This window comes from Acinonyx jubatus, chromosome X, assembly GCF_027475565.1.
Source record: "Acinonyx jubatus isolate Ajub_Pintada_27869175 chromosome X, VMU_Ajub_asm_v1.0, whole genome shotgun sequence".
NCBI lineage: Eukaryota > Metazoa > Chordata > Mammalia > Carnivora > Felidae > Acinonyx > Acinonyx jubatus.
Window position 1 is genome coordinate 91,935,195 of NC_069389.1, and position 24,631 is coordinate 91,959,825.

The window sequence follows — 24,631 nt, forward strand, 5'->3', positions numbered from 1 at the left end:
AAGTAGGGGCTTAGTGACTTTCAAATTCCCATTCCCAACATTCACATCTTTACATTGTTTCCCCCCCCCCCCTTTTTTTCTTTTCCTTTTTGCACATTACGCTGAGCCAGGCACTGTGGACTTCTAATCTCTTTTTAGCCGGGGAGGGGGAGAAGCCGGCGCGAGGGACCGGTCTCCGCTCCCCGCCGCAGAGTTAGAGTCCCCATCCCACCGGGTGTCCACCCAGGCGACTCTTCTCCCAGTTCCCCACCCAGTTGATGTGACAGGCTCGTGGCCCAATCCCCTTCCAGGTTCCCAGGCCGAGGGCTAGCACCACCCGAGCCAATGGCGGCGGCCGAGGGGCGGAGGGAGCGCTGGCTTTAGAACCACTGCAGCAAAGATTCCGAGAGGCAGAAGTTGTCCGGGCGCGTCGGTCGGAGGCTGTCGGGCCAGATCCGGGACTCTGCGACTTTATGTAAGTGCTTTGTGGGCACCGGAGGGCACGACGGGAGCGAGTACCCGGGGCGTGGGCAGGCGTGGGTCCCGGGGAGAGCATCTCCGGGAACCTCTGCCGGAACGTGCCCCGCGCGCGGGGACGCGGGGCGGAGAGGGGGCTGCAAAAATTCCAGTCCCAGCCCTCGGGCGCCAAAGCGATCGTTGGCAACCGCGATGGGTGGGAGTGACAGCGGGCCCCACGACCACCCGCCGCAAACACGTTTTCTGCTCTTAACCGCAGGGATGGTGCTTTCTCGCTAGTTGCTCTTAACTTGTTGCCTACCTGCGGCTGCAGTCCTGGACGCCAACCCTTGCCCTTCTCCCCTTCCGTGGCGGCCGCCCCGAAGTGGAAACCGAGCGCCTAACTTCCCTCCGTCGTCCTTCCCCGGCTACTGCCATCCCCCGCCCCCCGCCCCCTCCCGCCCCGGACTCAGGAAATCCCGGAGCCGGCCGCCTGCGACGCCTCCAGCCCCGGCCCGCCCGCCTCGGCTGACCTCGCGGGCTCACGCCAGTTCCGGGGCGCTGAGCGGCTGCCTTGGCCCAGGGAAATTAGCGGGGCTCCGACTGCCGGCCTCCCGCTCGTTTCCCTGGCCATTCGCGAGAGCGCCGCGATCGCACCGCATCTCCCTATGAGTAAGCACTTTTTTCCTTTCAGTAGCACAACATCTCCGGGCCAGTAGGGCAGAACTTTCGGCTCTCGTCTCCCCCGACTCCGCGCCCTCGGGCTGCTCCCTGCTCGGCTCCTCGGGCTCTGTAGCCCCGAGCGCGCGGTCGGGGCAGCGGCAGCCCGGGACCTCCCGGGGCTCCCTGAGAGGCTGAGCGGCGGGGGCAGTGGGAGGGCGTGATGTGCCCCCCCCCCCACAGCTGCACTTGCCGCTGTTTACTTTTTTCCACCCGCGGTACTTAAGCGCTCTAATAAGAGGCGGGGGGACGCTGACCACCCCCTCCCTGGCTTCTTGCCAGTCCCAAAGTTGCCGCCGCCGCTGCTACCGCTCTAGCGTGCTGGCGGCTCCGACGGCCCGGCTCCAGCACCGGAGACGATCCCAGGCTGGGAGGTGGAATGAGGTTAATGCTTTCTGACACTTGCCCGACGCGCTGCCTCTTGCTCCTCACCAGTTCTGCACACCATCCCTAGTGGTGCAGGTTGGGCTTAGAACTAACTGCGTTGGAGAGCCTCACCGTATAGGATCACCCCGACGGGATGCTGGGGGTGCCTGGCCTGTTTCGAGGGAGGGGGTGGAGTGGGGGCACAGAGCCTGGCTGGCCGCACTGTAGGTAGAAAACGTAAAGCGAAATGACAGACTCCTGAGAGGTAAGCACTTAAACTCGACTTTACCGATGTCACACTGTGTTTGGGAGCCTCAACGTGATCCTGGAGATGCAATTTACAGTGAATTCCACCGAAGCGACCGATGTCCCACACTTGCTGATTGGCATCACGTGCTGCAAATCTCTGATGCCCCTAGGGTAATGGTCACATGACTTCTTTTGCCTTTAAAACTGGAATGTAATGGCTGAAGCCCATTTTCCAAAAACAACCGCGACAAAAAAGCAGAGGGGGAGTGTGAGCTAGCCCGTACTCCAGGGAATTCTGCTTGGCTTTGGATGAGGGGAACAGAAAGGGAATTTGGTGCTCAGATTTTACCCAAAATAAAGACAGGAGCTGTTTTTGAAATAAGGGCTTGAACTGTGTTTGTGCTGGGACGTATACCTCCCCAGGGGCCTTTCAATCTACTTAAGGCTTTCCTGAATTCAAAGCATATCTTACTGATTATTTTCTAGGAAAATCGTCCTTCTAATTTACACCCACCTCATGCCTAAATGATACTTTTGAAGCTGTATTCTGTAAGATGGTGTTAAAAAAAATTAGGATTTACCCATATTCCTGGTTCTGGCCTATATTCTAATTGAACTGTTCTCTTTATTAGGCATCTACTTGAAGGTGATGGATCATTTCTTGACTAAAATTAACCACCGGTTATTTGTGGTTTGGAATTAATTGGATCAGAAATCAGGCACAAAAACTGTGGATTCTAAATTTGATAAGTTGAGCTGGTTGCGACTTTGCCTGTCAGAATCTGTTTTTTAAAAAAGTGTCTCTTTTTTTAAATGATTATTTATTTATTTTGAGAGACAGGGCGCAGGCTCCTACAAGCAGGGAGGGGCAGAGAGAGAGGGAGAAAATCCCAAGCAGGCTCTGCACGGTCAGACCGGAGCCCAAGGCTGAGGCTCAGTGTCACCACCAGGAGATCATGACCTGAGCCAAAATCAAGAGTGGGAGGCTTGGGGCACCCGGGTGGCTCAGTTGGTTGAGCTTCAGACTTTGGCTCAGGTCATGATCTCCGGGTTGGTGAGTGGGAGGGACCTCCTCGTCAGCTCGCTGCGGTCAGCCAAGAGCCCGCTTCTGATCCTCTGTCCCCCTTTTTCTGCCCCTCCCCCGCTTGTGCTCTCTCAAAAATAAAACATTAAAAAAAAAAAGTGGGAGGCTCAACCAACTGAGCCACTCAGTATCTTTAGCCGTCAGATTCTTGATGCAGTAATGAGAGGACCCTGAAACGATCCCATAATGACCATTACCTGCCCAGGTGGCCCAAGTTAGGGTTGCTGTTGGAAAAACGTGGCAGGGCTAATAGAGAATATACCCCCAGAGTACTGAAATGGACAGAGGAAAAAAAAAAATAAAAGCGGGCAGTGGGCAGAGGAATCTCTGAGGTCAGGAGTTTAAAAGCTTTCCTTATTTACAAAAATGGATCCAGTTGATACATATTCAGCCTTGAAACTAGGGCAGCTATAAATGAAACTGGGAACAGTTAAGACATTTTGGCTTTGTATGCATGAGCCAAAATAACCCTTCGTCCACTGCAGCAACCTCAGAGCGACTTGAGCACTCTTTTTTTTGGTGCTGTGCTTGGGTTCCTGAGCCTAAAAACAAGAACTCCTCTAAAGCATGTAGTTCTGACCCCAAGGCTAGCCTTGTGGCACAGATTAGCTCAAAGTGGATTTAAGCTACACCTGGGCTATTGGAGTTAACTATGCTGGTTGATAGAACCCCCTAGTGGAGGTGAGGTGATAACATTTTAGATTGAACTCCTAATAAATATTTAACCTCAAAAAGAGAGTACAACTATCCAATGAGGTTGAAGTGGAAGGGAGATGAGCCCTTTTCAAAATATTATTAAACCCAAGGCTCCTGGGGGGCTCAGTCAGTTAAGTGTTCGACCCTTGATTTCAGCTCCGGTCATGATCTCGCGGTGGGATCCACCTGCTGACAGCTGGGTTGGGGGCGGTGCGCACACAGTCTCTCAAAATAAATAAATGAACGTAAAAAAACTCATAAAAAATATTATTAACTCATGTCAAAACGGGATCATCTCTAGGCTCTCAGCCTACACAGCATTTCATTTGTCTTCAGACGTGCACTCATTTAAAACCACTGACTTTGTTACTGACTTCATTTGGGGGGTATCGTTTAGTGAACTCAGGTTTTACCATCAGGGGGTTGTGAGTCTAATTCTGAATCTCTGTTAGATCTAGCAAGTTATCAACCTCTTTCTTTATTTGGGGTAGGGAGCCAAATTATGCTTTGCCTTGACTTAGTACAGACACTCCACACTGAAGTCCAGGGTCTCTAGTCTGATACCATCATTTAGATACTATTGCTGAAAATGTCTTGGCTTACGGCATTTTGGGTGGAAGGATTAATTATAATTGATAAGTAATATTTTGGTTGAGATTACATCTCTTCTACAAATGGTTACATGCACATTAGACCCAACTGTTTATACTGGCAGAACGTCAGTATCCAGAGCACTATCTGAACCAAATGAAATTTTGCTCCTTGGCAAACCACATGAGTATTACTGAAAAGAAGGGGTAGCTTGGCCATGGTGCTGGAGAACGAAAGTGATTTCTTTTTGGTGAAACTGATCGGGAAATAGGAAGAAAGACCACTTTCCATGATTCCATATTCTGTTTTAGGCATTACTTCCACTTGCCTTTCCAAGAAATTTACTGACATGATATTCTTACCACATATGATAAAGTCATGAATTTCTTACTGTATTTCATGTAGTCCAATCTAGGTGAAACATGACTGCTAAACTCTTTTTTGCTGTTTAGGACAGATTCCAAAAGATGCTGGTATAAAATTGAAAATGAGCATCTATCAGTACATGACAACTTGGGTATCTGGTTTTAGAATCATTTCATGTTTGCTCATATAATAAGTTTTCTTTTGGTTAAGAGTAATCCAGAGCGGGAAAAATTTGATCTGTGAAACTAATAAAACACAGTTTAGAAGAAAACAGCCAGATCATGTTTTGAGTCTGTGTGATTATTCTAGAGAATGATATACCCTATAATGTACCTTCACTGTGTTGGAGGTTTCAAAAGCTTTTCGGATACATTACACTGTTGGAAGCTATTTTAGATACGAATGGTCAGCCCTAGCTGTTTTTAGTTATGATACAGCTTTGGTTATAGTTATGGCTTAAAAATATAAACTGTCTAATCCTGAAATGTCAGTCTTAGAAGGTCATAAAAATTCAATATGCTTAATAATATGTAATTTACCTTCATCTTAGCACTCAAAAGGCAACTGTCAGTATGAAATGTTTTAGGGAGGAAAAAACAATGCCTTTAAGTGAAAATTAAAATACTAGAGGAAAAGTATGTTGGACTTAGCTTCAGAAGAACTCGATTCTAGACATGGCTCTGCTATTGACTCCTACTTTGACCTTGAGAAAGTCACTTAAGCTTATGTTGCTAACTAACATTGAATACATTTTGCATTTTCTCATTTATACAGCTGAGAGCATGACTCCAGGTTTTTGTTTTGCTTGGATTTTTTTTTTTTTTCAGATAGTTATAGTCTGGCTTATTTCAGTTACATTAGTTGATTTAAAAATTTTTAATGCACCTGTATGGAACCAAGCTAAATACCTTGTTGGCAGACCGGTAGCTTCAGGAAAGCTTCGTTTTTCTTAAAGGTCTGGAAATGTGTTTGATGGTAAGGAGGTAGTGTCGTTTATTGGAAAAGGCACTGAGCATGGAAGGCAGCGGCTTTTCGCTCTCTACGGTTGGGACACACAGGCCAGTGTAGGTAAATCACACAAGTTCTCGGTGTTCATGTTTGGATCTTTATTAAGCCATCTGTTTCCAATCTATGTATTTCCCAGGCATGCTGAAAGGATAAGTGAGATATGGATAAGTGAGCCTTGGTTCTTCAGCAGACAGGTGCTATATAAAATCAAAGTACTGGAACAGTATATCACTGAAACGCTAAAACATCAACAAAGTTTTACGGAAATGGTAGAAATCTCATCACTGAGGTCTCGCCCCATTTTAACTTGTCTGTAAATATTCTCCAGCCCTCCAGTTTTACAAGCAAAGGAGAAATAAAGGCAGACCTAATAAAATGAAAAATAAGAGAAATGGTTAATGACAAGAGAATAAAAACCTATATGTAATACTTTCTTATATGTTTTTTTCTTTTTCCTCTCAAATATTATGCCAGGCAGCCTGGTAAAGCCATTAATGTGATGGGGTTTTTCCCCCCCTCCTTCTCAAGTAACTACTGAGCAGTATTTTAGTGTTTGTTGGTAATCATTACAGAATCCTTTGGCTTATCCTACTTCATTCTTAGTTTTGTGACTGCCCACAATGGGAGGTCTTGTGTAAAACTGCCCACAGAGAAAGCCAAGTGCTTCTCCCTAAGCAAGTACCCTTTAAAGGCGTGCAGGTTTGGAAAAGCTCCTAATGGAGGAGATAATCTGTATATTTAAGTGGAGTGCCATCATTAACACTGAAAAGATGAGAAGTTAGGTAGATCTGTGTTTGAAAAGCAAGTTGGATAGCTGGCTTCTGAGGTGTCCTTTTTACCTCCCACCCTTAAAACGGTTAACACAGAATTAATTTTCAGTGTTTATTGTCACCTTGCCAATTATATGCTGGTGCATTAACCATTGTCATTCCTTGCATTATCATGCATTTTTATTTGGTTGGTTAAAATTATGTTTTTATCTATTAAATGCCAGTATAAGCAAAATACAGTGTTTATATTAGCTTCGGCTGTACGATAATAGCGATTCAACAGTTCTGTACATTTCTCAGTGCTCAGCACCAGAAATGAACTCTTAATCCCTTTTGCCTATTTCACCCATCCCCCATCTACCACCCCTCTAGCAACCACCAGTCTCTACATTTAAGAGACTTTTTTCTTTTTTTTTCTTTGTTCATTTGTTTTGTTTCTTACATTGCACACGAGTGGAATCATACGGTATTCGATAGCATTTGTCAAAATATCATTTGTAAAGTGATAGTACTTAATTAAAATGAAATAAGCAAAAGGCCAGGAGTTAAAGGACTTTTGAAATAACCTGGCACCATGTGACTACTTCTGAAGAGTGGGCTCTTTTTGCTAATAGAAGTCAATGTCTTTTATAAAATCTCATCTCTTATTTCTACTATCTCTGCTTTAAAAGACTGAATAGTGGGGTGCCTGGGTGGCTCAGTCGGTTAAGCGTCGGACTTCAGCTCAGGTCGTGATCTCATTGTTTGTGGGTTCGAGCCCCTCGGGGGCCTCTGTGCTGACAGCTCAGAGCCTGGAACCTGTTTCGGATTCTGTGTCTCCCTCTCCATGTACCCCTCCCCTGCTCACACTCTGTCTCTCTCTCAAAAATAAATAAACGTTAAAAAGTTTTTTTAAGATTCAATAGCAAATTATTTTTTGTAACCTTGTAACCCATTTATTGAAAATCCAACTCTGATTCTTTTAAGCTGTGTATATATGTGTATATATATATATATATATACATACACACATTATATATATAGATTATATATACATTATAGATATAATTTACATATAGCATATATAAAGTTTTTATCTTCTATGAAATAAATTTGTAAAGTCAGTGTAATAGCTTTGAATATTTATTATTGCATTCTTCATTATATGCTGATTACATAGTATTGCATGCAGATTAACATTCTGTAATTGGCACTGAATCTGTAATTGACACTATCTTTCACAGACTAGTGTAATTTTTCAGCATTTTTTTTCTGTATTTCATAACTAGCTTGTGTATTCCCATTTTTGTCATTTCTTTTTATTCTTTTTGGCATTTTGGGGCTTGTATTTCAGGTGAGAGAGAATTACTATTATAGACTGCAAAGTGTTTTCTAGAACTGCAAATGATAGGAAATGCTATAATAATCCACATGTATGATTTAACTTACTGAAAAAGTATCTTAAGTAGTGCATACTTAAATTTGTTTAATCACTTTGGGTTAAAAAATACAAAGTCACTGTAAAAATGTTAGAAGAAACTATAAAAGGATTTATAAAAAAGAAAATGAAAATTACTCATAATCGAACCACCTGTTCATATTTTTTATCTTTTTCCAGTGTAGAAGGAAAGTTAGGTACTTTTTTTCTTTTTAATTTTTTAATTTAAATTCTAGTTAGTTAACATACAGTGCAACGTTGGTTTCAGGAGTAGGATTCGGTGATTCATCACGTACATGCAACACCCGGTGCTCATCACAAGTGCCCTCAGTACCCATCACCCAGCTAGCCCATCCCTCACCGAGAAAGTTAGATATTTTACAAATTGGGATCATACTGTGTTTACAGTTTGTATTCCATTCTTTCCACTCACTGCGTTATGAACATGTTTTCACGTAATCGAATATTTTTGAAAAATTTTTAAATCACTGTGATCTTCCACATAATGAGCATCTCATCATTTCTTTTCACTAATTCCAGGTTGCTGCAAGTTTATGTTGCTTCCATTTCTTATAGATAGTGCTTCAGTGAACATCCTTGGGCCAAAACCATTTTTGCAACTCAGATTGTTTCTTTGAGATAAATGTTTAGAAGAGAAATGGCAAAGATTTTTGTTTTTAAAGATGAAGTCCTTTGACAATCTCTGAAATTTAAACATTGGCTTAAGCAAAAAAGAGCTTTGATTGCAAACAGTGTATTCCAAAAACAAAAACAAAAAAGGCTGTTCTTTATATAGTATATGGTATTTGACTCTAAACTGAAGCTGGTTTAGGTAAAGTATATGTCTCGGAAATATTTTGGTTTCCTCTGATCTACTTCACAGGTGCGAAGCAGGATGAAGGAGAATCATGTGGGGTATATACAATCATAGGAAGTTCTATTTTTTAAAACGGAACTGTTAATGGGGGAGGGGAGACAGGTTTATTTTTAAGTTGCCTTTAGATTTCAGGTTGTTCTAAAACTCAGTTCAAGTATACAGAGCTTATTTGTGACCATGTACCTTCCATAGCCTAAAGGAACTTTTAATCTTGGAGTTGGTAACATGACTGTGTTTGTCGATAGGCTTTTTTTTTTTTTTTTTTTTTGTCTCAGGCTGTTGGTCCCTTAAATTACCATGATGTCACTCAACAAATTCAAAGTTTTCTATTTCATTCATAAGCAGAGCTCCAACCGTGGTAGGAATTCTGATGCTGCCACTTGATTTGTGCCTAGTTTCAGTGTGCGGTGACTCCCCAAATTACACCAGATTTAACAAATATTTTGTATATTTGCTCTCTCAAAAATAAACAAACATTGGGGCGCCTGGGTGGCTCAGGTGGTTAAGCGTCCGACTTCAGCTCAGGTCATGATCTCACAGTTCGTGAGTTTGAGCCCCGCGTCCAGCTCTGTGCTGACGGCTCGGAGCCTGGAGCCTGCTTCGGATTCTGCGTCTCCCTCTCTCTCTGCCTCTCCCCCGCTCACTGTTTGTCTCTCTCTGTCTCTCTCTCAAAAAGAAATAAAACATTAAAAAATTTTTGTAAGTAAAATAAAATTAAAAAATAAATAAATACTAAAAAAAAAAAAAGTTTTGAAGGCGGTGGAGTGGGGGGCGCCTGGGTGGCTCAGTCGGTTAAGTATCTGACTTCAGCTCAGCTCATGATCTCATGGCTCCTGAGTTTGAGCCCCGCATTGGGCTCTCTGCGCTTGGGATCCTCTGTTTCTCTCTCTGCCCCTACCCCACGTGTTCTCTTTCTCTCAAAAATAAATAAACATTAAAAAATGGGAAAAAACCCAAATATTTTGCATATTTGAATGGCTCATAGTACATACACTGCATGTCCCTCTCTAAATGTATCCCGTGCTGTTACACAGACTCTCCCCTGATGTTTCTCTCTGGCTCCCAGTTCCGCAGTCTCACTAAGTGCCATGCCTGTCTGGACATAGCACGATGACCCAGAAGTAACGTGGAAGATGGGTCTGACCTGACAGCTCAGTGTTTAAGCTTGAAATGTGAGTTCCAAGGGCTCTGCTAATTTATATCGCTGTGACACTGGGGAAGTTCTAGTTTCACCATTTACAAAATGGGGCTAATACGACTTGTTTTCAGTGTTGTCCATAAAAATCGAATGAGAACATTTATAAAGAAACTAGCGGATAGTAGGTGCTCCATAAATATTTCCCTTTTACAGGTCAATGAATGTTGCCTTAGGTGATCTTGGCAGGTGTCTATATATCTACCTGGTCATTTTCCTCAAATTCAAACTGTTTTTCCTTACGTATCACCATTCAGGATAAAGCAGGGAGTTTATTTTTTCTGCTTTACTTAATGGCATTGTGAAAATATTGCTTCCCATTGCTTTTTATTGTACATAGGGAAGATTTTTAACAATGATGTAGGTTGAAGAAGCTTCTTGACTTAAGCTAGGAAAACTGTTTACCATTTAGTGTATCCTTTTGTGAAGCTATGCCATCCAACGGTTTAAAGAGTTTGCCCTCAAAGGACCATTGGAAACACGACTCTATTCATACATTAGAGAGACCATTATGAACTTATTACTACTAACAAATATAATTAGATCAGGAGAAAAGGTAATAATGGGTAATGTTGATGATTGACCGGGGGAAGAGGGGAAAAAAAGCTTCAAAATCTTCAGTGTTACTACCGTAGGATAAATAGACACGCGAATGTTAAAAAGTTTACCTTGGTAAAAATACGAGAAAAGAGAAAATAAACTAGTAAAAAAATTCAAGTGCTGGGGAAGGCAGAGGGTTATAAACGAAATCAACTTCTTTCCAAGACGACAGACGTGTGGCCTTTAGAAATGGTTGAATCCAAAAGGTATTAATCTTAGATTTATGATGCCCGTTATTTCCTGTAATGGAAGTTTTCAAAAGCAAAAACCAGGAAATGATGAAGGACACTGACACATTCAACAAATATTTTGAGCAGTTTGTGGGTCTCCGGTTTAAAGCTACAGTTGAATCATTTTTACAAGTGGCTACGTAGAATGAAAAGTGTGTTATTTCGTCTTAGGATAATTAAAAAACAAGTACAGCCAAATGGTCATGACTGTAGATAAGCAAAAAGTAATATTGACAGGTTTACATGTTTAAAAATATAAGCTGACCCATACGTTGGGTGTCTGACCCTGAATCACAGTGTTCCGGGATTTGTTGGCCCGCTGACAAAAAAAAAAAGCAAACTAGAGTATATTTATAGGTGCAAGCCAAAGATGGGAAACTTCCCTAACCAGAGATTTGTGTTAAGAGGAAGGGAAGGATGGGGCGCCTGGGTGGCTCAGTTGGTTAAGCATCTGACTCTTGGTTCAGGTCGTGATCTCATAGTTCATGGGCTGGAGCCCTGCATCTCCCACTCCCTCTCTCTCTCTCTCTCTCTCTCTCTCTCTCTCTCTGCCCCTCCCCCACTCGCTCTCTGTCTCTCAGATAAATAAATAATCTTTAGAAAAGAAAAGGGGACACAGACAATTCCTCAATTAGTCTGTGGGGTGGTTTCATCATTCAACTAAAATGTTTAATGAAGACTGTTAGGTGCCATGGCCACCGAGGTGGATAAGATACACCTGCAGTCTAGTAGACGAGAAAAACACAAAATACTGCATTTCATGAAGCCTAAAAATATTCTGACATGTAGAAAATGGGGGCACCGGGGTGGCTCAGTCAGTGGAGTGTCCGACTCTCGGTTTCGGCTCAGGTCAGGATCTCACCGTTCACGGCATCGAGCCCCGCGGCTGGCTCTGCGCTGACCGTTCAGAGCCTGCTTGGGATTCCCTCTCTCCCCCTCTATCCCTGCCCCTCCCTCGCACTCGCTCTGCCTCAAAATAAATAAATAAACATTAAAAAAAAAGGGAAAATGAACTTAAATATGGCCCTTATTCTCAACGTAAAATATTCCTAAATTTAAACCTTGTGTGAACAAAGACATTCGTTTATAACCCAATGTAATCAAATCTAAACTAAGAACAAATCAAATTTAAACATTGTTATTTCTTTGCAATAATTACTGCATCCTAAAAAAAGTGCCCACTATGAGTTAATTTGACTTAAATAGAACATTGCTCAGCCTATAAATGAAGGTCAGCAGACAGCAGTGTCTTGGAATAAAATAGCCCTTTGGCAAGAAAATGAGCCACACCCCATTTCGTTTTTGCAAAAATAAAATTCTTTCCAGCTTCGCTAAATTGTAGATGTGTGCATGTAGTTCTGCAGTAGATGGTCCTGCAGCTGTGGAAACAGCCATGTGTGCAGAAGCCCTAAGAAACATCGATAAGCCATTATTCATACGTGCAGTTCTCATACTTTCTGGGGTATAGCGTTCTGGTCAGTCTTCTCTGACTCCAGGAAGGTGGCAGGTAACTACTCCTTCATTTCCTGCCTTAAACTTCTTGATTGCCACAGGCTTTAAATTGAGCAGGAGAAGCCAGGATTCGAAGTCTCATCGTTGTTTCATTTTGGTGGGAGAGCATCGAATGCTCTCTGTACTGTGGACGCACCATGAAAAGAACCGTACTTCTAGGGAGAAAGGAAAAGAAACCCCGAGGGGCAAGCCCCATTCTCCTGGTTCTTTCACCGTACCTGGTACAAGGCAGGTCTCCATATATACATTTGAAAGAGTGAAAAAAATAAACAGCTATGAGTGGCCTTTGCTGATAACGATAAAATTGTGAAAACCTAATCAGCAAATTAGTAACTTATGAAGCACACTTAATAAACTACATAATGATGTGAATCTATAAGAAGACTAAGCAAATGGGTTCCTTGGTTTTCTTTCTCTTTCAGTTGTTTTAAACAAATGGTCAGGAGTGAATGTTATGGATGGCACCTGCATGGTGATAACTGATTAATTTTAGAACCAAAGAGGAAATTGGGATATATATATACGTATATATATATACATATATATACATATATATATGTATATATACATATATATATACATATGTATACATATATATGTATATATACATATATATATGTATATATACATATATATGTGTATATATATGTGTATATATATATGTATATATACACACTTTTTTATTAAATGTTTTTATTTATTTTTGAGACAGAGAGAGAGCATGAGCGGGAGAGGAGCAGAGAGAGAGGGAGACCTAGAATTTGAGGCAGGCTCCAGGCTCTAAGCTGTCCGCACAGAGCCCGATGCGGGGCTCGAACTCACAAACTGTGAGATCGTGACCTGAGCCAAAGTCAGACGCTTAACCGACTGAGCCAGCCATCCAGGTGCCTATATATATATATATATATATATATATACACACACACACACACACACACACACACATATATATATACTTTTTGAAGCAGTTTTAATGAGTAAAGTATACAGTTTCAGTGGATTTTAATGTATTGAGATACATATAACCATCACCACAGTCAATTTTCAAACATTTTCATTACCTCAGAAAGAAACCTCATACTCTGTTTTTTTTTTTTTAAGAGAGAGAGAGAGAGAGAGAGAACAGAGAGAGAATCTTAAGCAGGCTCCATGCTCAACGCAGAGCCTGACTCTGGTCTCAATCTCACGAACCATGAGATCATGACTTGGGCCAAAATCAAGAGTCAGACCTTTAACCAACAGAGCCACCCAGGTGCCCCTAAAGATTTTATTTTTGATTTTTTGTTTTTTAATGTTTATTTATTTATTTTGAGAGAGAGACAATCCCAAGCAGGTTCTGCGCTGTCAGCCCTATTTGGGGCTCAAACCGACAAACCGTGAGATCGCGACCTGAGCCAAAATCGAGAATCAGACTCGTGACCAACTGAGCCACCCAGGTGCCCCATTTTTCTTTTTCTTTTTTTAAAATCAGTTATTTCTTCTTTTTTTTTTTTTTATTTTAGAGAGAAAGAGGGAGAGCGGGGGAGAGGGACAGAGGGAGAGAGGGTCTTAAACAGGCTCCATGCTGAGCGTGGGGCTCGATCCTATAACCCTGGGATCATGACCTGAGCCAAAATCAAGCTCAACCGACTAAGCCACCCAGGCATCCCAGAAAGCTCATACACTTAAGCTCTCATTCTCCCCAACCACCTACCTCCTCAACCTCCCACCTCTCCAACCTTAAGTAACTGTCTTTATAAGTTTCTTCATTCTGGACTTTCATATAAATGGAACATATAGCCATGTGGTCTTCTGTGACTGGCTTCTTTCACTTAGGATAGTATTTTCAAGGTTCAAGATACATGAGCATGTACTTCATTCCTTTTTATGGCCGAATAATATTCCATTGTACCACATTTTATTTGTCCATTTATCTGTTGAGAGACATGTGGATTGTTCCCGCTTTTTGGCTATTAGGAATAATGGGTAATGTTAATATTAAATGTCAGGGCACCTGGGTGGCTCAGTCGGTTAAGCATCCGACTTCGGCTCAGGTCATGATCTCGCGGTCTGTGGGTTCGAGCCCCACGTTGGACTCTGTGCTGACAGCTCAGAGCCTGGAGCCTGCTTCAGATTCTGTCTCCCTCCCTCTCAGCCCCTCACCTGCTCCTGCTCTGTCTCTCTCTCGCTCAAAATTAAATAAACATTACACAATTTTTTTTTTAATTTTTTTTAACGTTTATTTATTTTTGAGACAGAGACAGAGCATGAACAGGGGAGGGTCAGAGAGAGAGGGAGACACAGAATCGGAAGCAGGCCCCAGGCTCTGAGCCATCAGCCCAGAGCCCGACGCGGGGCTCGAACTCACGGACCACGAGATCGTGACCTGAGTTGAAGTCGAACGCTTAACCGACTGAGCCACCCAGGCGCCCCACAAAATTTTTTTTAATATTAAATGTCTAACCACAGGTCAGCTAATGAGGTCGAGGTGGTATTGACAAGATGACATTTCATTTATTCCAATTTTGCTGTTATTGTAAATCTTTGCTTTGATTGACTCTGAGCAATACTGATTTGTGTCTAAATGTAGCTCATTTTTAGTTTCCTAATGTTTAGTAGCTTATTATCAACTTGTTCCTAATTCTTTTTTCCTTAGTAATATGTTTTAAGTTTATTTTGAGAAAGAGAGAGTGTGTGCATGAGTGGGGGGGGCGGTGTGCAGAGAGAGAGGGAGAGAGAGAGAATCCCAAGCAGGCTCCATGTTGTCAACCGTGGAGACCAGCCCAGGGCTCAACTCCACGAACCATGAGATCATGACCTGAGCCGAAACCAAGAGTGGGACATTTAATTGACTGAGCCACCCAGGTCCCCCTCCTTAGTAATATTTATACTTGAATAATTGAAAGCCTACAAAAATTGTGTAATCACCTTTGCTAAAAGTTACTATAGTAATATATCTGTACAAAATTTCTTATTTATTCACATTTATTGAACACCTACTATTAAGTATTAAATATTAAGTAGTGCACAACTAAATGTTAAATGCTTTGAAACATAATGGTTTCAGTTGACCTAGAGCATTATTGAGCACATCTAATATTTTTACTTTTTATTTATTTTGGAAGTTTATTTATTTTGAGAGAGAGAGAGCGCGCACAGCACGAGCAGAGGAAGGGCAGCGAGGGAAGAGAGAATCACAAGCAGGCTCCCCGCTGTCAGTGCCCAACTTGGAGCTCCATCTCACAAACCGTGAGATCATGACCTGAGCCGAAATCAAGAGTACGATGCTTAACCGACTAAGCCGCCTAGGTGCCCCTAATGTATTTGTTTTTTAATTTACTTCTCAAACATGAAACGTATTCACAGAATCAAATTCAAAAGCTATAAAGGGACGTAAAGAAAAGAAAATGAGTCTCCTGCCCCTGACCCCAATCTCCGATTTCCTTTTCCAGGAGGTGACCGTTAGAACTAGTTTCTTGTGTATCCATCCAGAAATAATGTGGAGTACGTTTTATTTATTATGTATGTATTTACTTATATATTTATTTATTTTGAGAGAGAGAGAGAGAAAGAGGCAGAAGAGAGGAGAGAGAGAATCCCAAGCAGGCTTTGCATGGTCAGTGAAGAGCCCATCACAGGACTCAAACTCACGAACCATGAGATCATGAGCTGAGCAGAAACCAAGGGTTGGAACGCTTAACCTACCGAGCCACCCAGGCACCCCAATATCGAGTACATTTAACGCTTGACATGTTCAGAAGAGCTTGGTGTTTTACATTTAGGAAGTGTGATGTTACGGTTGAGGGATTCTTTACCTTTTGACTTAACTGTGAGAATGAGACATTATCAAAGGAGAATGAAAAGAATCACCTTCAGTTTCAGATCAGAGATTTTCTTTCTAGCACCCTTGACCACCCCAGATTCACCTGCATGGCAACGGGTCAAAATAGCTAATGATACCTAGAAACCGCCTCTGCCATTGTGTCCTCGAGTCAACCCACAGAGAAGTTCTTGGACCCAGTCTCCTTACTCTTAGGGGCACTGAGTAAGACTAGGCATCCCTGAAGAGGAGGGTTGTAGTTCAGTCAAGAAAAGATATCATTTCCAGGAGAGCCATTTGGAACTTCCTGTATAATTACTTAATTCATTTAACAGGCCTTTATGAACCTGTAACTTCAGCAGCTTGGTTTAACTGGACCAGATCTTCCGTCGCTAATGGGAATTCATTAGCAATAGCTTTTGAGTGGTAAATTATTTTTCTAGGCCATATATTCAGTCCGGGTGACTCTTAGGCTAACAAAGCTGCAGTTTTAATTACCAGTCTTAAAGAGTTTCTTACACTGTAATGCATCCAGAAGATTTTGAAAACTCTAATGCCAATATATATTGGATATACATTATAGGATTTATCACTCTTGATTTCTTTGAAACTGGATCTTATCAATCTTGGGGAGCCAGTATTTCCTCTTTGTTTTACTCCTCACACACACACACACACACACACACACACACACACACACACAAATCCATTTCATTTATTTACTCAAAGATTCACTGAGTGCCTTCTACAGATCAGGTACTACACTGAAACAGACAAAAATTACCACCCTTATGAGGTTTACATCCTACTCGGGCGAGATAAAAAATAAACAATGATATAGTGTATTCGATGGTAATGTGTTGTGAAGAAAATTACAGCAAGATTAAGGTTATAGGGATGGGGAAGAGGGCCCCACATTAGGCTCTGCACTTACAGCGCTATAAAATAAATGAACTTTCAAAAAAGACACGAAGGAGACCAACGAGTGAGCCACATGAATATCTGGGGAGAAGTGGCACTTAAGTAAAAAATTCCAATAACAGATACCTAACTTATCATGCATCGATGTGTTTTAGCCCTGAAATTGTCCTTTATTTCAGCTTTTTATTTTGGTATTGAAGAGGGAAAAAAAAGTATCTTTTACCCAGATCAGATACTCTAATGGAGTCATGGATTGACCATCTATGCTAAGGCTACTATGTTAATGGTTATATCAATAATGTTTTGGAAAGATTAGTGGGAATAATGCTGAAAACAGAATATGGGGGGGGGCGCCTGGGTGGCTCAGTCATTTAGCATCAGACTCTTTTTAACAATTTTTTTTAGTGTTTCTTTATTTTTATTTTTTTTATTAAAAAAAATTTTTTTTAACATTTATTTATTTTTGAGACAGAGAGAGACAGACCATGAACGGGGGAGGGTCAGAGAGAGGGAGACACAGAATCTGAAACAGGCTCCAGGCTCCCAGCGGTCAGCACAGAGCCCGATGCGGGGCTCGAACTCACGGACCGTGAGATCGTGACCTGAGCCGAAGTCGGACGCTTAACTGACCGAGCCACCCAGGCGCCCCAAGTGTTTCTTTATTTTTAATAGAGAGAGAGAGAGCGTGAGCAGGGGAGGGGCAAGAGAAAGAGAGAGAGGGACACACAGAATCCGAAGCAGGCTGCAGGCTCTGAGCTGTCAGCACAGAGGCCGTGAGATCGTGGCCTGAGCTGAAGTTGGACGCTTAACCAACTGAGCCATCCAGGCTCCCCATTGGACTCTTGATTGCAGCTCAGGTCATGACCTCAGGGTCTTGAGATCGATGCCCAAGTCGGGTCACATGCTGACAGCACGGAGCCTGCTTGGGATTCTCGCTCTCCCTCTTTCTTCTGCCCCTCCCCCGCTCTCTTTCAAAACAAGTAAAATTTTTTTTTAATTAGAAAAACAGAGTATGGAATTATTGAGAGTAGATTTTCTTCTCTTTTCCTTATCAGTTTAGTTGTACTATAGTCTGTGTTTAAGTCTTAATTAGATTTTTTAAATTTTACTTTGCCATGACCATAGTGCAGTTATCAAAGCCAAGGTGTTGATACTGATTCAGGCCAAGATGCAGAACAGTCCCATCACTGCCAGACTCCCTTTTGTTACCCTTCTATAACAACACATACCTCCTTCCCCCTCTGCCGTCTCTACCCCTGAGAACCATTAATCTGTTCTGCATTTCTATGGTTCTGTCATTTCAAAAATATGATATAAATGAAATCACAGAGTATATAACATCTTGGGTTTTTTTTTTTTCAGTCCGCATAAATTCTCCAGAGACTCATCCAAGCTGTGTATATCAACACTCGCTTCCTTTTTCTTGCTGAGTCGTGTTCCATGGTGTAGATGTTTGGGCCATTTCCGTTTGGAGCTATTACAAATGAAGCCACTGTAAACATTTGTGTATAGGTTTTTGTGTGAACGTAAGCTTTTGTTTCTCTAGGATTAATGCCCAAAGAATGCAGTTTCTGGGTTGTAGGAGAGTTGCATGTTTAGTTTTGTAAGAAACTGCCAAGCTGTTTTTCCAGAATGACGGTGCCATGTATTCTCCCACCAGCAGTTTTTACACATCCTTGCCAGCATTTGGTATCGTCACTGTTTTTTTTATTTTAGCTCTTCTGATAGGTGTGTAGGGATATCTCATTGTGTTTTCATTTTGCTCTTCCCGGGGGTTAATGATGTTGAGCATCTTTTCATGTGTTTATTTCCTATCTGTATATCCCTGTTGGCATAATATCGGTTCCGTCTTTCACGGAACAAAGGTATTTATTTTGACGAGGCCAAATTCATCACTATTTCTTTTTAGGGATTGTCTTTTTGATGTCCCATCTAACACCTCCTCACCAAACATGGTTCCTGAAGAGTTTTTCAAATTTGTGTTCTAAGGTTCTGTGATGTTATGTTTCACACTTAAGCATGTGTCCCATTTTGAGTTTTTTTTTTTTTTTTATTTGAGGGAGAGCGAGAGTGCCTGTGTGCTTGTGCTCCAGCCGTGGGGGGGTGGGGGAGCAGTGGAGGGGCAGAGAGAGAGAGAGGGAGGGAGGGAGAGAGAATCTTAAGCAGGCTCCATGCTCAGTGTGGATGCCCGATGCAGGGCTAGATCCCACGACCCTGGGATTGTGACCTGAGCTGAAATCAAGAGTCAGACCCTTAATCAACCGAGCCACCCAGGCGCCCCTTGAGTTAATTTTTGTATAAAGGTGTGAGGCTCCGGGTAGAGTTCTGTTTTTTTGTGGTTGTCCACTTGCCCCAGCACCACTCGTTCACTGAAGTACCCTTGTCATCCTCACCCTTGTCACAGATCGGTTGAGCATATTCGCGTAAGTCTGGTTCTGGGTTCTGTTGACTATTCCATTGTTCTGCATCTGTTGCTCTATCTTGGTTCCTGCAGCCACGAGGCAGGACTTAACACCAGGCAGAATGATCCCACCCACTTTACTTTTCAAGGTATTTTCCCTATGCTAAGACCTGTTTCTTTCCACATAAATTTTTAGAACAAGCAAGCCGGTCTGTGACTCCACAAAACCGTGCTAGGGTGTTGCTAGAAATTCTAATGCCTTAGAATTTTGTGATGGCGTATGTGATGTTAAAGAAGTTAAAAAAGGGTAATTCCAATAAGGAAGACAATTTATTTTCCTCTGTGGTCTCATGCTGGGTCTCATTTTCTACAGGGATCCCAGTTTTTATGGTTTCATTTCTTTTTTTTTTCAACGTTTATTTATTTTTGGGACAGAGAGAGACAGAGCATGAATGGGGGAGGGGCAGAGAGAGAGGGAGACACAGAATCGGAAACAGGCTCCAGGCTCTGAGCCATCAGCCCAGAGCCCGACGTGGGGCTCGAACTCACGGACCGTGAGATTGTGACCTGGCTGAAGTCGGACGCTTAACCGACTGCGCCACCCAGGCGCCCCTATGGTTTTCATTTCTTATTTGTTCTGTTAAAGATTTATTTATTTATTTATTTATTTATTTATTTATTTATTTATTTACACAATCTCTACACCCAGAGTGGGACTCGAACTCATGGCCGGGAGGTCAAGAACCACATGCTCCACCGACTGAGCCAGCCAGGCCCCCCAACTGCTATGCTGCTATGATTTTTAAAACACTGAATGACTATTAATTGGTCATTTCGCTTCAGATATAACTTGGGTGTCTTTTTTAATTGCGAAAATTACCTTTTTTTCCCCAAAGGATTGCCACATTCTTGATTTACATATATAACTTGCAGGTTCGAAATTATTGATCTATTTTTAAATTTAAAACTTTCTTGAAGGCTTACTTCCAGAATTTTTAAGACCCCCCTCCCCCCCGCATCAGATTTTTATGTACAAGATTCCTAAACCTATTGTTCTGCCTTAAGGAAGTTATGGTTTACCTCTCCCGTTGTTTTAAACAAATACATTTCCTCAGCGCAAAAGAGGACATGCCACTAAAGCATTGGGATTTAGGGTATTGCAGTTTGGGATGTGCTTATTATTCTCATGCTTTGATCTTTGATTCTGCAAAAGAAAAACTTAAAAATTACAAAAAGAAATCTGGTAAACCTCTTAGTTTAAGTAGGACACTTGGAAACTTACCCGTAGGTGTTAAAGAAAAGGGGGGGGGGACTGTTAAATTGATTAGGGCTTAAGAAGAATGGAAGAGAAAATGTCACCTTGTTGCTTTTGGGTGAGGGAAAGTGAATGAGGTCATGCTTTCATTTCTGTCTTGCTTTCTCGAGATAAAACTTTTCCACGCTTCTTTCTGCTAAATGATTTAGGGTGGAGGCACCCCCCCAACAACAAAAAAAACCCCAAACCTCTGGATACCTTTCCTGTCCTGTTTATATTCTAGATTGGCTTTTATTGCTTTAACAAAATATATCGCTGGTGGCCTATAACATTATGAATGTGGTATTAAGTGGTTAGGCTTAGAAAGCAGGAATTTGAAAAACACAGTCCAATTCTACTACCTTAAATACAGTTAGCAGAATTACTTCTCAATAATGAAAACTTCCCTGGGTTAGAGCCAATGGCTCATAGTTTCAGTGCAATTATTACAGTGAGGATTACTACCGCTAATATCAACCGTAGTTTCTTCCCGCAACAACACCTAACTTTGCCTTAGGTGATGGTCGCAGCTGCACCATAACCTTCCCCATAATTGGAAAAAAAAAAAGTGTGATTTAAGGAAGAATGCAGTGAAATGGTACTCACCATAAACAGATATTCCAATTTCTTTTTTCACACATAGGTTATCTGCACTTTTTGGTATTTATTTGGTCTAATGAGGGACTTAATAGTTCATTCTTTAAGGCAGTGAGTTCTCAGAATCAGTAAGCCTATGACAGTCTACCCCATCAAAAGAACACTGCTGATGGCTTTAGCCAGTTTTCAAGGTAGCATAGTACCAGGCAGAGGGATAAACAGGGAGGAAAGAAGTTATCCTTGCGTGGATGACTTTTTGCTAACAATATGATTTTTAGCAAGTGAAGGCCACACAAGCCATTTGATTTGTGGCGGAATTATAATGAGACTTTTTAGCTGTACCAGGTAACAGGTTGCCAAATAAAATATTGAGCGAGCAACACTGGTCAGTTACAATTCAGTCTCTAAAAATGTGAGCCAGCTAAGTATAATGTTTATGGATCCAACTTCATTCTCAAGGAAATAAAAACCGGGGCATCTCAGCAAAAATATAATTAATAACATTTATGGGGCATCTCCCATATGTTTGAAGAGTAAGGCCCTGTAACACTTTATGACGCCCCAGTATTTTTGTGGCCAATCGTAGGGATAACCCTACATTGTGCTCAGGATTCTGTGTTGGGCTAAATTTAACAAATGACCATTATGCGTGGAAAATAGCAGCCATTGTTGTTGAATTAAACTCTCTCTGGAGATCAAAAAAATCTTTTCATGAAGCTAATAAAAATTAATGGCAACATAACCAAAGAAATTAACATAATCATAAAAGAATGGATAGGAGCTGAAAACCTAGTGCAATTGTGGAATTATACCTAGTAAAGGAACCCTAAGCTGTGTAAAGCTGGGGACTGTTTGTCTAAAGAATTCCAAACGTATACATGCACAAAAAATTGGATTTTTCAGCTAGACCTTTAAGCCAGCTGTTCATGACAAACTCCCAGTGAAATGGAATTAATTTGTGTTGTGTTCTGAAAACGTATATATGTGCTTGCAAGAATTACAGGGAAGAATTAGGCTCCTATGGAGTACTTGGTGATTCTTAAAGTGAATATTGGCAATCTTAGAGACGTTTTATTAGACAACGAGGCAACAATTTTTCTCTGGGAACATGTCTCCACAATAATAGAGGAAGTCAGAAACTATTTCATATGCAAATATATCTGAACCTCTTCATGAATGCATTTAACACTTTGAGGTGATGGCGACATCTGGGAACAAGTAGAAACCAGCGTCTTATAAACTATGGTTTCATGTTACCACTTCATCTGAATTAGTCATTTAAAGGGGTTTTCTATGTCTTCCTAAGAACTGACAAGGTTAATCTTGGACTAGGGCAGGCAGGCAGGCAGGAAATGCAAAAGCCGCTCTTTCTTTTGAAGGTTTCAGTATTCCTTGTGAGGTCCAAAAGTGCTCGTTTTAAAGTTTAGAAAACTAAAGCAGTGGTGTCTTGACAGCTAAGTGAGATTTCTCTTTCTTTGTGTGGTAAGTTTGAGGGAAAACTCGATAGAATTCAGAGTTCTTTATACTTTCCACTCTCCTTCTTTTCTCTGAAGTGCCTTCATTTTCTCAAAGTGGAGAATTTTAAAAATCCTTTCCTACATATTTCATTCAGATACGATCATGGATTCGGGGCCACTGGAAAGACGTAACCTATCATTTGTTTTACCAAATTAGCTCTCAGGAATCATCTTGTTTTGTAGAGTTACCCAATGTGACAAGAGTAGATGCCTTTTACGTTTGTATTTGTTTGGTTTGCATTAAAAGAGCTATGTTTGCTCTTCGTTATGTAATAAACCACGATAGCAGGTGACTTTCATTCCTTTGATACAATGTCATTAGCATATATTCATTTAACAGATACTTACTGAGTCCCTACTGTGTGCCAGGCAGTGTTCTAGATGCTTGAGATACGTTGGCAAACAAAGCAGACAAATCACTGCCTTCATGGAGCTTAATAAATATTAAATATTAAAGCAGTAGAGCGATCTTAAATTATTTAATGCCCTCAACTTTTAAAGACTTCCAGGGCATGAGTTTCGAGAACAGTGTTCTACATTTTATCTGAAGTTTGAATAGGGAAAAATTGACAATTTGTTTGGAATATATGGCAATAAACTGGAAACTGATAAGTAAATATTTGACTTTTGGGCTGTCACTTTCATTTTTCATTAACGAGTGTTCTCATTAGACCCCTTGGGTGACCGAGGAAGGGTACTAGTTTAGCATGGGGATTTATTCTTTAGGATGGGCTTCGTTTGTGTGCAGGGAGGTGCTGAAAAGACTCACTAGCCCTAGAAATTAATGCTAACATATGGCATTTGTAAATGTTGCCTTCGGTCCTCTGAAGAATTCTAGCATACTTCGTGTTCCCCATGGAAAATGAATGTATTGCTCAGTTATTTTTGCAAGAGCTGACTCAAAGGAGATGACATGATGGTTCCTGTCCTGCAGTGAAATAAGATGATGGCTTGGGGTGGAAAACTGACGAGGTCATGCCCATATTTGCTCACATCCCTTGTTCGTTTCCTTTTATAGAGGAACACCAACGAGACTTTCGTTTCCTAGTTTTTACGTTTCCTCTTCGCATTTTCTTTTCATGCCGGTTTTCCTCTCCCTTTTCTGAAAATTGCATTGATGATTTGGAATTCCATCGGCTCCCATTGTGCTTTGCAGTAGTGTGGGTACCACTTATGGTGGCCATGGCAGAGGCATGATACCCATTTTAGGCAGTCCTTTACATATATGGGCACAGACGCTCTGACTGAAGGGTGTGGAAGGCATGTTTCATAACTTTTATATTTCCTGATGCCATCTAATACACTGCCTTTTACACTGTTTGTCTAAGTGAGTGAATACGAGCCAGGAATTTTGTTTTTGCTTGCCAGTATACTGAATACTTTCTTATAAGCACATGGAATTTTTTAAAACTTATTTTCATGGAAATTTTCAAACATACAAAATAAAAATAACATCATGAACCGCCCCCCCGCTCCGCTTCAACAATTATCAATATTTACCGTTCTTATTTCATCTTTTCTCTCCCCTTCCTTTGTATTTGTTGTTGGGGCTTGCTCTAAAATACCCCATATGTTACCCATGAATACTACAGCGCACCTGATTTTTAATGTTTCTTTTTCTTTTTTTAAGTAACCTCCAGGCCTAATGTGGGGCTTGAACTCATGACCCCAAGGTCAAGAGTCACATGGTCCACCGACCTAGCCAGCCAGGCACCCCTAGTTTTTAATATTTTAAAATAGTAATAATTTTTGCATTTCACACAGACTTTAGCTTTCAAACCCTTTCTGTTTTAGTTGATGTCAGAGCAACGCTTCCTGTTTATCAGAAGGAAAATGATTTGCCACCTAGGAGCTGGGTATTTTGAAACAACTTTGTAAGAAATATATCGCCATTCTTCATCTTTTAAAAAAATTTATTGGAAGTTTCTAAACTATACCGTCATGATAAATTCACGTCTTACGGGCATTAACCTGATTCTGCAAAAT

The 24,631-nt window shown here is 41.5% G+C and overlaps 1 protein-coding gene across 3 annotated transcripts in view; it reads left to right on the forward strand.

Annotated features, from left to right (window-relative positions):
• The first annotated feature begins 300 nt into the window (after positions 1 to 300).
• Positions 301 to 24,631, forward strand: part of PLS3 (plastin 3) — a 91,508-nt gene continuing 67,177 nt past the window's right edge. The window contains exon 1 of one of the 3 annotated variants that reach the window (XM_027054960.2): positions 301 to 454. The gene's annotated coding sequence lies outside the window, so the exon portion shown is untranslated. Of the gene's footprint in view, positions 455 to 723; positions 1,108 to 24,631 lie in introns of those variants that run through there. The other 2 variants (XM_053201587.1, XM_053201586.1) reach the window with 2 other exon arrangements.